Below are 14770 nucleotides of genomic sequence, written 5' to 3' on the forward strand. Positions count from 1 at the left end.
TGGTTTTTTTGGGGCGTTCTCCGATATCTTGGAAGACAAAGAAACAACCTACTGTGTCTCGTTCATCTGCTGAAGCTGAGTGTCGTTCTATGGCTGTATCTATATGTGAGCTTAAGTGGTTGAAATCTGTGTTATTCTCTCTTGGTGTTTTGCATCCCAAGCCGATGCAGTTATTTTGTGATAGTCAGTCTGCCATTCACATTGCTAAGAATCCTGTTTTTCATGATCGTACGAAACATATTGAGGTGGATTATCACTTCATCCGCGATGAGTTGGTTAACGGAATGTTAATACTTCATACGTTCCTACTGGTCACCAATTGGCTGACATTTTGACTAAGGCGCTTGGGAAACAACATTTTACTTTTCTGTTGCGCAAGTTGGGCATTCGTGACTTACATGCTCCATCTTGAGGGGGGTGTTATGAATTCTAGAGTTACTAGCTAGAATTCTTGTAACATAATGTAACCTAAGAATTGACTAAGACTTGATGTAGGAAATTGATGTAAGAATTAATGTTGTCCATTATGGTTTTTAGGAGTTTTGGTAAGTTAAGTTTCCTATTCTTTGTATAAATAGTTGTACATATTGTAATACAAGGATAGACTTTTCTCCTCATATTTGTGTGTGTGAGAGTTTAACAGAATCCTCCATGGCCAAATTTGCAGGATAAGTTTCAAACAAGTCATCTGATGAGGAAATCCTTGTTGAATTGACATAATCATAGGGGAAATGATCAATGATACGAGGGACTAGGATCCCGATAAACCTTAGCCCTAGGAGCAGCCAACTCTCTCTGTATTCCGGCCCTGCTATATATCCGATGAACAACCCTCTTATCAGCTGCCACACTGCAACTATCCTTGCAAGTATCATAGTGTACATTAAACGCGCTATTTTTCCTCCCATATTATTATTGTTATTGTTCTCCTCTTCAATTATCTGTATATAGGATCATAGGTTAATTCTAACCTTAGCTAGGGCTCAATAAGCCGGTCTAACTAGACTCTGCTTGTATGGTGCATTTATGCAACGAATGTCTAACATGGAATAATTCTTCCGTTTCACAATATATGCATATTATTGACTTTTTGCTTTATTTATATACTAACTTTGACCATCAATTATATCTTTGTTTACATATTAATAAAAATTATAAAGATCGTAAATTTTGAAAATATATATTTAGATTAACCCAATAATAATCAAAATACAAAAATTCTCTTTACATATGAGTAATAAGTTTGGTCAAAGCTAGTAAATAAATAGTGTAATAAGTAAAAATAATGCATCTATTGTTTAACGGATGAAGTATATTTAGATTGAATCATGAGCTAAGACATGTTTATTTTAAAACTGGCAACAAAAAACTGGAAACTATTTTTTTGTTTTCATTTTGGTTTATATTTTTGTAAAAACAATAGAAAACTGAAAACAAAAAACGACACCTAACATGCTATGTTTCAAAGTGAAAAAAAATGTTATACAGATTACAAATTTTGAGTTTATATAATTCAGGGTACATCATATGACTTTAAAAATTTGACTAAAAACCGAAAAACGTTAATGATATATAACGAGCCCATAGTTCGGTAGACAGAAGTTATGCTAACCTTTCCATGGTAGAAGCTGTTAAATCGGATGGCCGTCCCAAAATGCTTGAACGATAATGCACCATTGTCACGTGGTGGAAACTCAGGCACAAGATCATACCCATAAACAATTCTATTATACTTAATATTATGCTTTCTTAAAACATTTTTCATGAAATGACCAAAATTTTCATCCCAAACCCTAAGTTGGCCATAAGTATAAATACCTTTCATTTTATCTAATCCTCCCTCCGTCCCGGAATACTCGACCCGGTTTGACCGGCACAGAGTTTAAGGGACTTGAATTGACTTATTTAATTTAATAGGTAGTAGTTGATAGTGGGGTATTATTTTAATGTAGTTAGTGAAAAATGTGTAAAGAGGTGGGGTTGGGGGAGAGTAGGGGTTGAATTTTTAATTATTTTTTGTATGGAGTAGGGGGTAGGTAGCTCAACCTCACCATGCAAGGCCAACACTGTCGGAAACAGCACCGCGAGTGCAGCCCCAAAGCTGTGTCCGGTTACGATAATTTTCGCATTTTGGTAACGTGACATCATTTCTTTGAGCTTTTCTCTAATTGTATAATAAGCTAGAGGGCGTTTTGGGTCTTGTTCGATTTGTTTAGGCCACATACCACTAATATCACCTAGGTTATCATCGTTATCGTTGTCACGTGAGTATTTGTTTAGACCTAAAGATAACATGTAACCGAAATGAGTTCTTCCCATTTCTCCATCAATTTTAACCCCCGCGTAATTGAAATTTATTCTCCAATCATCTACCCTGAAAGGTGATACACCTCCAAAAGCCACGACGATCATATCCTCGTCTATGTTTTTCTCGCGGAAGATGAAAGCTTGTGTTGTAAATTTATGTAGGAACTCTGCACATAAATTCAAATAACGAATTAATTTTTTTGGTGAGTTCGTTTACCTTAATGTCATTGGTTATGTTGAAAACACAACGTTAATCATTCATACGAAAAATATGTTTTTTTTTGGAAAAATTGACAAAGGTGCATCTATGTACAGATTATTAAAAGGGCCCAACAAAGGATTATTCCACAATAGTCCCAACTTTGTGGGGTGCTTTACAAAAATGGTCCTAGCAGGTTACCTGACCTGCTACAACAGGCAAACCACCTAACCACCACCCTTGCTACCCTCTCCCCTGCACTACCACCCCCTCGCCATGCTTGTAAATGTACTCCTCTGCCAAGTCACCCCATCCCCCATACCCCACCCTCAAAACCTCCTCTCGTGCTCCGCCACTCCTTACCTCCCTGCCACAGGCTCGCCGGATCCCGACCACCCTCCTCCTTGATCTCTCTCTCGCGTCCCTCCTTCCCCTATTCCCATGCATCTCTCTATCTTCCCCTCCCCTTAGTCTGTTGGTGCACTGCCACCACAAATCCACCGCTTCGCACGCCACACCATCAGAAAATCCCTCCTTCGCCCCCCCCCCATCCTTGCCCAAAAAAATATCTCCCCCGTCCTAGAAAAATCCCTCCCCCTGCCCGTCACCCCTTGCCCTGCCCTAGAAAAATCCTCCCTCGTCCCTGAAACCCCCTCCCCTGCCCCGCCCTTTAAACCCCCTCCCCTCCCCCGCTAGCCCCTCCCCTGTTCCAGAAACACCCTCCCCCCCCCCCCACCCCTTGAATCTGCCTCCCCTGAAACCAGTAAAAGATTTTAAAAATAAATAAATTATCACTTAAACCGGTAACTCGTCCACTTGGACCGTTTTTGTAAAGCACCTCCTAAAGTTGGGACTGCTGTGGAATTATCCGTAGTTGGACCCTTATAAAAATGAACGTTCATAGTTGGGACTGCCCTTATCAATTTTTCTTTTGATGAAATTGATTGAATGTAGCGCATAAAATTTGTCTCACCGTTGTAGAAACTATAGAAGTCCACGAACTCCATCTGGAAGGAAAAACAATTCAAGGACGTAATTAGTACCATGAACACGCATATTAAATAAATCGAAAATGATAAAGGTCGCAACATGCGACCTTTAAGCCGTGTTACAATGATGACATGGCATGATTATGTGTCATGATTTAAATTGAAAACTAAAATATTTAACTTATATAACCTATTATATTATACATGTTACAAAAAAATGGGTAGGAAAATCTTAATATTCTAATTTGTTTCCTTATTTACATCGACTACCTTATTTACATATATATTTTCATAATAAAAATATTGCATTGATAGTAAAAATATTGACGCATAGCCTACGTGGCGCCTATATATATACCAATTAAATTACGACACGTAAGATTGCGACAAATAAATGTTGTCGCAACTTGCGACCTTTATCATCACCCTATATAAATTAACGATGGACCATTTTTGTTTTGCAAATGAGACATAAGGGAATATAAATTGAAAAGGGGGAGGAAAGATTCCAAAAGTAATTATCCACATTTAGTCTTAACGGCTTAACCACTAGTAGGGGCATAAGGGGCAAGCGAGAGGTTCAGCACCCACAAGTTCTGAATTTTTTGACAAAAAAAAAACAGTTAAAAAATATTGAAAATTTTAGAAAATAGGTAAATCTTCTTACTAGGTCTCCCTAAAATGTAAATGAAAAATTAAAAAAAAATCCACCTTTTACGTAGAATAGTCTTAGTTAATGTAATTGCGCATGGCCAAATGTAACACTAAATGAACAACTGTAACAATAGCCAAGTAATTGGGATTGGAAATTATGAAAGTGTTACATTAGAGTATTAGACCCTTTGATGTAACATTTGAAGGAAAGCGTTACAATTTTACCATTACAATAACCCTTTAAATGCAGTAGTGTCACTAGGCCAAGATCTTATTAATTAACGATAGATAGACCATATGGTACTATGTTGTTACAGTTTTGTTTGGGAGTTCTTTTAATTAACACCTTTAGTCGGTCTCGATCCTATGTTGCACAAAAACAATTAATATGAAAATTCAATTAAATGGAAAGGCAAAAACAAGAAATTAGAGGAAATTAAATAAGTTCAACTATATAAATCAAATATTCTGTTGAACTTATATTGACTTACATAGACAGTAGACTAGCTACTCGTTTGCTTCAAAGCCAATATAGTCTACCTAACTACATTACTAACCTTCCAACGTTGAGAAACAGTGGTCTGGATAACAGCCTCATTCTCGTAAGCCAACTTAGATGCCATCATTGAAAGTGGAGGGTAATATTTCATGCTTTATTTTTTTGTCCAGATCGAGCCTAGTGTCTACGAATTCTACGATGGAGTAATAATCCTTACTACCTTCTGTAAACACGATTTTAATTAGCAATTACAATATACTAATTAAAAACACGAAATTAATGTAATAGAGAAATAATAAAATAAACGGCCGATCGAGTAAATAAATAATATCATTAGCGCTAATATAATACGTACTTAGAGTATTGGAATTAAGGAGCCAAGTTTCCCCAAGGGCTTGGCTATGAGCGTTAACAGTATTTCCACAAGTATAGATAGAAATATTGTCCACCTCATTTTTCATAAACTAGTTGTTGGCCGACGCGCTAACGCGCGCCGTCCCCCAAGTTAGCAAAATAAAAAAATATTAAATTATTAGTCATAATAATTACAATTTGAAAGTCACTTTACAAGAAAAAACACTTACTACATATGAAATCGAAAAGTGTATTAAATACGTTTTTCATTTACGAATTAGACGACATAGAATGAACTACTTGCGTAATGCCTTCAGAAAGTTGTAGTTGCTTGTTACCTTCCCAAACCATGTAAGGAAGCCATTCAGATGTTTTAAATACTCGCCTGGGTGTTTTTTGTGTCTCTAGATGACAATATAAAATTATTCTTCTCCCTTCGCTGGTGGACAGGGGCTTATATAGCAGGTGACAAAGCCTCGTTTCTTGCAATAATCAAGGTATCCAACCTGAGAGAAAGAATAAGACAGAATAGCAAGCATAAAACAACTCAACAAGCCTACTACCTCAAAAACAAGCAGCTGTCGCGACTATTTCCCCACTTCTCTATTTCGTGTTGACCTCACAAACACGAAGTCATGCTAAACAGTTTCATATGCCTTATGATCAACCACTATACCGATAAATAATGCCAGACTTTAAGGAAGCCAACGAAAAGAGCATTAATAAGCAATACACAAACTTGTAAACAGCATAATTCAGAAGCAAAATTTTGGAGGAACTCATTTGCTGTGGGTAATTTATATTTCAGACTATAATATGCTTTAAATAACCAACTAAAAGTAAAAGAAAAGTACCTTTAAGTGGTCAAGTTTAGCATTTACTGGTACTTTTGAAGATCTTGCAAATAATAGATACTTTTGATACTTTAATTCTTCATCATTGGGGTGTTGCGACGACTTCAAGGATCAGTACCAGTAATTGAAGTTTCTTCTTCCTCCTTTTCTTCAATATTGTTGTTCTTTCTGTATGATTGAGCTTTGTAATTGCTGAAATGCAGATTCGATGTACACAAGGTTAACAATGATTTGATGAAAATTCAACCAGAAATTGAACAGAAATGACAGTCGTTTTCCCACTCTTTCGCATGAATTTAATTACCTGTTCTTCTCTCCGAATTCATCCAGGGAACTGAAGAAATTGATCGATTTTGAGGTAAACAGCTGTAATAATTGAAGAAATTTAAACATAATTAGTCGGATTTTAATTCAGAAATGCTATGAATTTGTTAGCCGAAAATTGATTTAACAAAAAAAGCTTCAAATTTTCTAATTGTTCAATCGTCCAAATAAGCCACACATTTTAATCATTTTGAAGATTATTACAGGTTTTAACTCTTTAAATTCCGAAAATCGTTAGCCAAAAATTGATTTAACAAAAACAGCTTCAAATTTTCCAATTGTTCAATCGTCCAAATAACCCACACATTTTAATCGTTTTGATGATTATTACAGGTTTTGTTACAGGTTTAAACTTTTTAAATTCCGAATGTGAAATAAATCCTAATTACAGACGATCGATCAAGTACTCCCAACCAATCAACTTCAGACCACCATTACTAATTACAGGCTGAATTATTAAAAGAAAGAGAAAGAATTACCTTGATGAAACCAATTTCCTGATGATCCAAGGATACTAAAAAGGAGAGAAAAGTTAAGGGGGCGGAGGAGAGATGGCAGGTAGGGTTCGCAAATGGAAGGGATGAAATCTCAGAGAAAGCAAAGAGAGGCAGCAGATCTTGTCAGTAGGGAAAAGAGAAATGGTTTGCTGCTCATAATAGGTTATAGTTTAAAAGCAGATTGAAGAAGATGGGTGTTTGTAATGCCGAGGAGCATGCAATTTGCGCCCCTAGCTGTGAGGACAGAACTCACATTGTTGGGTTATGATACATATGACAATTCATAAATCATGCGGAAACAACCATTAAGCCAGGAATACATATTATTTACACATAATCATATAGCATAGTTTAGATGCATACTCTTTGTTGCGTGCCTTCCCTAGCTGCGCCCGAACCGAACAAGAACAAGTCTTTAGGACTCCAAGTGTCGTCCCTCCGTAGATAGTCCACAGCACGTTCGGATCCGCCTTAAGATTGACCAACTAGAATCGCCCCTAAGGTACTATAAATTTTCGGCACTTTTGAGCAAGATGTGTGACTGAATTTTTCTCTCAAAAACTCACCTTTGAATACTTGAATACTCGTTATGAATTGTGAACCCAGGCCACATATTTATAGGGGTATGGAAAGAGAATTGGAATCCTATTAGGATACGAATTAATTAAATTAGAATTATAATAAAACTCTTATTTAATTAATTTATCAAATAGAATTAGGAATTTAATCATTAACCGAACTCTGCACGTTTTAGGTTTCGTATGCGAACACAAACACTTACGCGAGCATGACCCGCAAGCGTGCAGGCCATGCCCGCGCACAGCCCACACGGCCGCACGGCCCACGCGAGCTACAAGCCCACGCGAGCTGCAGCAATGCTCGCAGCCCACTGCTCGCAGCTGCGCGCGCTGCGCGCGCTGTGCGCGCTGCCACGGCCTGCTGGGCCTGGCCTTGCGCTGGGCCTGGCGTGGCCTTGGCTGTTCGTGTGGCGCGCTTGGCTTGCTGGGCGATGGCCTGGCTTCGTGCTGGGCCCTCGTCCGGCAGGCCTTGTCCGATGCTTATTCGTACGATACGCTTCCGATTAAATTCCCGATTCCGGAATATTTTTCCGATACGAACAATATTTAATATTTTCGATTCCGGAATTAATTTCCGTTTCGAACAAATATTTAATATTTCCGTTTCCGGAATTATTTTCCGATTCCGATAATATTTCCGATTCTGACAATATTTCCGTTTCCGGCAATATTTCCGATTCTGGCAATATTTCCATTTCCGATAATATTTTCCGATACGTACCATGTTTCCGTTTCCGGCAACATCTACGACTTGGATAATATTTATATTTCCGATACGATCCATATTTCCGTTTCCGGCAATATCATCGTTTCCGGAGTATTCATTTCTTGCCTGTGACGATCTCAGCTCCCACTGAAACCAAGATCCGTCGATTCCGAATATCCATAGATGGAGTATTTAATGCCATTAAATACTTGATCCGTTTACGTACTATTTGTGTGACCCTACGGGTTCAGTCAAGAGTAAGCTGTGGATTAATATCATTAATTCCACTTGAACTGAAGCGGCCTCTAGCTAGGCATTCAGCTCACTTGATCTCACTGAATTATTAACTTGTTAATTAATACTGAACCGCATTTATTAGACTTAACATAGAATGCATACTTGGACCAAGGGCATTATTTCCTTCAGTCTCCCACTTGTCCTTAGGGACAAGTGTGCATTTCCTAATTCCTTTGTCTCTCAATGCTTGCTCTTGAACATAAGGTAAGAGTTGTCATCCTTATTATGTCCAGAGGTGTTCCTCGGCTTCAGAGTTCAACTGATCAAATAAACAGATAATCATAGCCTATGATTCATCCGAGCACGGCCATGCATTTCACAGTTTCTAGCTCTCCGAGTGGCCTTGTACAACTTTTAAGCATCTCATCCCGATTTATGGGAGGACAATCCCAATCTTGTGATCTTGAGATTAGACTTCGTTTGATAGGTGATTACCTGAGCGTTGCCTTTATAGCCTCCTTTTACGGTGCGACGGTTGGTCAACGTCAAAGCAACCAGTTCTCAAACAAGTAATCTCAAATCACTCAGGTATTGAGGATTTAGTGTCTAATAATTTTAATGAAATTTACTTATGACAGATTTTCATCTCTTACAGTAAAGTTTCATAGGTCTTGCCCGATACTAGTCTTCCCAAAGTAAGTATCTATGCAAATGATTATGACATTGCCATGTCCACATAGTTCAAGAAACAGAACTACTAGTCATCTTGCATTCTAATCGTCTAACGTTTTCTATGCGTCCTATTTTATAGAAAACTCCGACTAGGGACCATTTTCAACCTTTGACATTCAAGTTCACTTGATAGACATTTCTTAGTCACAGGACTGGTCCTGACAGTCTATCTTGAATATATCGTCAAATTGAAGGGACTCATCATTTAATACTAAACCAAGATTAAATGGAATATGAAAATACATTTCATATATGATAAATGTTCAACCCCATTGTTTTACAACCATGGGCCTTAAACCCATCTTTAAAAACAGTTCATGGAATTCAAAGCTATGCTTGATTTCCAGTGCTACAATGTGAGTGTTGTTTCTCACTTGTTGCATAGGTTTAGTTATCATGCTTTGCCAATCTTAATATCCTTTTCATCGAATGTTCTTCGAGATAGATGATAAGATCTTTTGAGTATGTTTATTTTGTGATCTAGTCTTTCTCGCTACAATGGTGGTTCTACGCATTTCTCAATGAAGAACCATCAAGTTAGCAGACCTTTTTCTTGCTTCAAGAGTGGTTCTACGCATTTTTCAATGAAGAACCATCAAGCCAGCAGATAGGTGATCTTCCCAAGTTCAGTGAAGAACTCTTTAACATAAACAACCCTGTTTTATTGCTTTTTAGGCAATAAGTACTTTTACTTCAACTGTTTAGGTTGCTAGTGATGCTTTGTTTGGATTTACCTATCCAAGCAGTTCATAGATATGTGGAAGACTCTCCAACTATATCTTAGAACATAGAAATTATTATTTTAATTTCCCACGCAACAACTCATGGTCTCCAACCCATGTTGCCATTTTCAAAACACGATGCTCTATAGCTCGTCCTTATCAATGGTTAACTCCAAAGGGTCTTGCTTGATCCTTTGCCAGTGTTTATGCGTGTAGCATCAATATTTAGCATATCTTTATTTCCTTGAATCAAGAACTATTCCTATGTACCTTTTCAAGTACCATAAGTATTCTTGATCTCAATCTAGTTGATCTTTACTTAGATCAATAGAGATTGGTATATGTTCGTCATGGTTAAAGTCATACGATACGTTTTTGGCGATCCTCATATTATATCATACATGATAAATTCTTTTGCAGAATAATTCCCAATTGAATTCTATTCATGTAACTTTAGCTTATCTAGTTTCAGTAGATACTAAATCCAGCTAAATTCTTTGACATATAATATAGGTTAAGAATCTTATTTAGATCCTTTGATGTTTAACTTAGTAAATGCTTATACATAGTTCAAACATCCTTTACTTAGATTTATTCACATGGGTCGAATATCTCCAATGGAGACTTTCGTGTTTGATTTAGTAAATGCCATTTACTTAATCCAAAACAATATCATAAGATCTTTGTAAATAGATCTTAATACCCAGTATGTACTAAGTTTCGCCTTGGTCCGTCATTGATGAATAATTTCAAACCTAAGTCATTAGCATTTGAATATTATTTCACAATAGAGAGATATGTGTGTGATACACATAGGACCAATTAAGTTTTATGTACTCCCACTAAACTTCTTATATATCTATAAGAATCATGTACATTTTATGAAACTAAAATGCTTATTAGCTTCACTTAAAATACAGTTCCAATTCCCAATTGCTTGCTTAAATCTGTACTTAGATTTTATAAGCTAGCTTTCCTTTTCAAGCATTTATTTGGATCCACAAATTCTATGACATACCATGTACATAGTTTATTCCAACATTTGATTGAGGAATACGTTTTGTCATCCAATTGCTATATGTACCAATATGCAATCATTGCTTGAATATAGACTTGAGCATTACGATTATGCATGAGGTTTCAACACAATCCATGTCATGAATTTGCTTGTAACCTTTAGCAACTAATCTAGCTTTGTGTGTGAACACAATTTCATGTTTGATGGTTTTTATCCTTGAAACAAACTTGCAACCAATAGGTGTGAAACTATTCTTGCAAATCAACAAAATTTTAATTTTGTCATCAAAACATTGAGTATGTTTTATGGCCTCTAACCATTAAACATTTGAGTCTATATATGGCCTCTAACCATTTTAGGGAATTTGGGTTTCGTCATAGCTTTCTTACAGGTCACAAACTCATTAATTTACATGATAATAGTTTGACTGCAAGTTGTAGGTTTCTTCACTATCTAATAGAAGAATATCATAGTTTCATTGACCAGAACTCTATGTTTCTTTACTATCTAATAGAAGAATCTCATAGTTCCAGTGTCTTGAACTCTATGCCTACTTGGGTATAGAACATCAAACAATGGAATATCAACAGGCACTTTGAGAGTCCTTTGAATATTCTATTCTCCTTGAAGTACTTGTAAAGTCTTCTAAGAGATGTCTATTCTTTAAAGCCACTTGTAAAGTCCTTACAGAATAAGTTCGGATTTTCTGAAGCACTTCGAAAAGCCTCCGGAATGTCCGTTTATGTTTGTTGTTCGCCTCGAAGACTTTCGAGGTCTATTTTCTCCCACTTGTTGTTTTGGAAACGAATCTCCAAAAGGACATTATTTCGAGCAAACAAACATTATGTTCTCAAAAATTCGTGGTAGAAACAATACCCTTGTGTCTCATCACAATGAAACATATATCTAGACTTGGGCCTTAGTTTGTTGAATAACAAACACTAAGCTCCCACTGAGTTTAGCAACTCTTTAGATATATATATAATTGAAAAGATATCTTGAAATTACTTTTCAATAGCTTTGACGAATTTGGTTTAGTTTGGTGGTAGTTGAGCATTTTGTTTTAGAAATTATAGGAAAAGTCTTTATGATTCATCATTGATCGAATCAAGTACTAATTGACTTCGATCATTCCAACGTAGATATGCCATATCTTATGGAGCTAGATTGTGAAATTACAACACACAATCATTGATGATCATATTTGGTCTCAAGTAATCATCAATATGATCTAACCTAGATCTTTGTGATTTCTTGCCAAGTGGATTTTATACTTCTGAATCTTTGAACTAGCCAAACAGATTCAACTTATATAATATTTGAGTAAATAAACCTATATTCACTCAAATCCATGTGAAATAATAAAGTCATAAAACCTTTCTTTAGATTTGAACTCTATCGTCTAGGCGTTCTAACAATAGTTCATATTCTTTGTTACTTTCAACAAGTAAGACTAGCTTGTCTTAAGTTGATCTAGAGATCAACCAACTTTCAAAAGTCCATCAAAATAGAGCTTATGAATGTTAACTTGTTGATATGGTCTAAGCAACAATGCCAAAGATTAGTGGAACTCAAATCAAGGGTTTGATTTGAACCTAGTAAAGTTCTTTAAAGAGTTGTTTGTTTTAATCAAGCATATTGACTCAACCTGTAACTGACCATTTCATTCAAATAAACAAACAAACAAGCATTGTTTTTGTTCTTCTGAATGTGAGTCTTTCTGTGTTTGAAGCAGAAATTTAGGTATGCTGATTATGGAACAAAATAGCCATTAAGTTCCAGCCTTTGAAAGGACTTAAAACAAACTAGATGACCCTACAACTAATGTAGCATTGCCATGCTTCATTTCCCACTTGTAGGTCATTAGTGTATCCTAGCTTCCATTGTTTGAGTTATTACCGAAGTAAGACCCTCAAGCGGTATATGATACCAAGGAAGTTTGATTGCTAGGTCACTTCTCTTTAAACATAAACTTATAGGTAGAAACGGAATCGTAAATTCCTTTCATTTGTTCCTTGTTTTTCCTATTTCTTGTACACTTTCTTATAGTCTTAAGAACTGAATTCTATAGTGTTGACTTTTATACTTTGTTAGACATGTCCAATGTCACCAACAAGGCTCTTTACCATTTTAATTTATGTTGAATATTTTGTTTCAACTAGATGATCTTACCAGAAACTTCTAAAGTTCTCTAAGTATCGATCTATTCGAATGTCTAGGAACTAGACTCATTCGAGAATTAAATGGACAAAGATATTAGGTTGTTAACCATTGGTAAAGCTGAGCGTATTAAACTCAATGCTTTATGATCTCAAAACTACAGTGTATTTTGAATTCACAAGCACCAATTGGTTTGCCATTCGACTTTGATGTTCGAAAACAACCATAAAAGTCGCTATAAGAAACGTACATTTTAAATTGCTCACTTTCTCTCATTTCCGTGAATCATTCTTGGATTCACTACCAATCGAGGAAATTTACTGTTACCTTTCTAAAAGGATTTACTGCAGTGCAAGATATTTAATTATAAACAATAATTAAAACATACATTGAAGCATGCAAAGTCTAAATATTTATCATGAATAATAACTTGAAATTAAAGCAACCATGCAATTCAAACAAGTTATTAGCATTTTATTCGATTTTATTGTTCTGGCAGGTGTGAATAAAATGATTCCAAGATCCTAAAATCATTGAAGAACTAAGCACAGTTTGTCGACTTAATCCTAAAACATCTTAGGTAAGCAAAAGCCTTTTGCTAATAGTCTAGAAACTATTCTTGGTTGATAGGTACGTCTAAGAACTTATTAGGTAAACCTATCGATTTTGCCACGACATAAAAGGACTCCTTACTTATATCGTTGAGTTTCACCAAAACTAACATGTACTCACAATTATTTGTGTACCTTGCCCCTTTAGGACCAATAAGTAACACCTCGCTGAGCGAAAACTATTACTAGATTGATGTAAAGGATATCCAAGCAAGTGTATATTTTGGCATGGCACCTTTTAACTCAATTTTTAAGTTTGGAACTTAAGGCTCTTACTATGTTGGTTAGATTTTAAGTGAACTAAAATCCTTAATCATGCAACATAATCAAGCTTATGATCTCATGCATTTTAAGACATATTTAAAAGCAATAAATAACTTAAAACATGCATAAGATAAATGTGATCTAGTATGGCCCGACTTCATCTTGAAGCTTTAACTTCAAAGTCCGTCTTGAAAATCTCCGTGGGAGGCACCATTTTCTTCAAATAGGATAAGCTATAATTAAAACTAATTACAACTATTTGATGGTACGCAGACCATTTTTGAATTGAAAAACAACTTTGGTACTTTAGACCAATTACATTCAAATTAATGGTACGCAGACCATATTTTCTATCCTATTTGGGCCATACTAGTCACTTCATAACCTGCAAAACAGTACATATACAATATATATACCATTCACCCATTCATTATCATGAATGGCCCACATAGCTGGTTAGTAAAACACATTATGCATCACGTAAACATTTGCAGCAGTTAATCAAGGGCAGCAATAATCTACCAATTATTCAGTCCTTATTAATTCTAATCAAGTTGTTTTAACCTTAAGGATTCGTAGACCTAATCAAGAGTTTTATGACTAAAAGGGCTCCCACTTAAACCAATAAATTCATATGCTTTACTAATTTTAAACATAAAAATGTATTTCAAGTCTAACCGGAAACATACAAATTTAATTAAAATTTAAAGCTCATATAAATTTATAATTGAATCCAAAAAGTTTAATTTAATTTCAGTCGTATTTAAATTAATTCATGATTTTAATTTTAGTAAAATAATTAGAATAAATAAAATTTATTATAATTACAATATTCAAAATTAAAATCCAAGAAAATAATTTAAATTATTAATTTTAAAATTAATTAAAATTACGTAAACTGAAAAATTTCAAATTAAACATTCAAAACGATCTAATCGCAACGCAAACACCCTACGCATTGCACGCCCATGGGCCGCACGCATACAGCCATCGCTGGCCATGTGCGCGCAGCCCATGCGCTCGTCGCATAGCTGCTGCATCTTCCATCGCAAGCCATCGCACGCT

The 14770-nt window shown here is 35.8% G+C and overlaps 1 pseudogene; it reads right to left on the reverse strand.

Annotated features, from left to right (window-relative positions):
• Positions 1-614: 614 nt before the first annotated feature.
• LOC110789137 (triacylglycerol lipase OBL1-like) lies at positions 615-5109 on the reverse strand (annotated as a pseudogene).
• Positions 5110-14770: the final 9661 nt, after the last annotated feature.

This window comes from Spinacia oleracea, chromosome 2 (genome assembly GCF_020520425.1).
Source record: "Spinacia oleracea cultivar Varoflay chromosome 2, BTI_SOV_V1, whole genome shotgun sequence".
In the NCBI taxonomy this organism is placed as follows: Eukaryota; Viridiplantae; Streptophyta; class Magnoliopsida; order Caryophyllales; family Amaranthaceae; genus Spinacia; species Spinacia oleracea.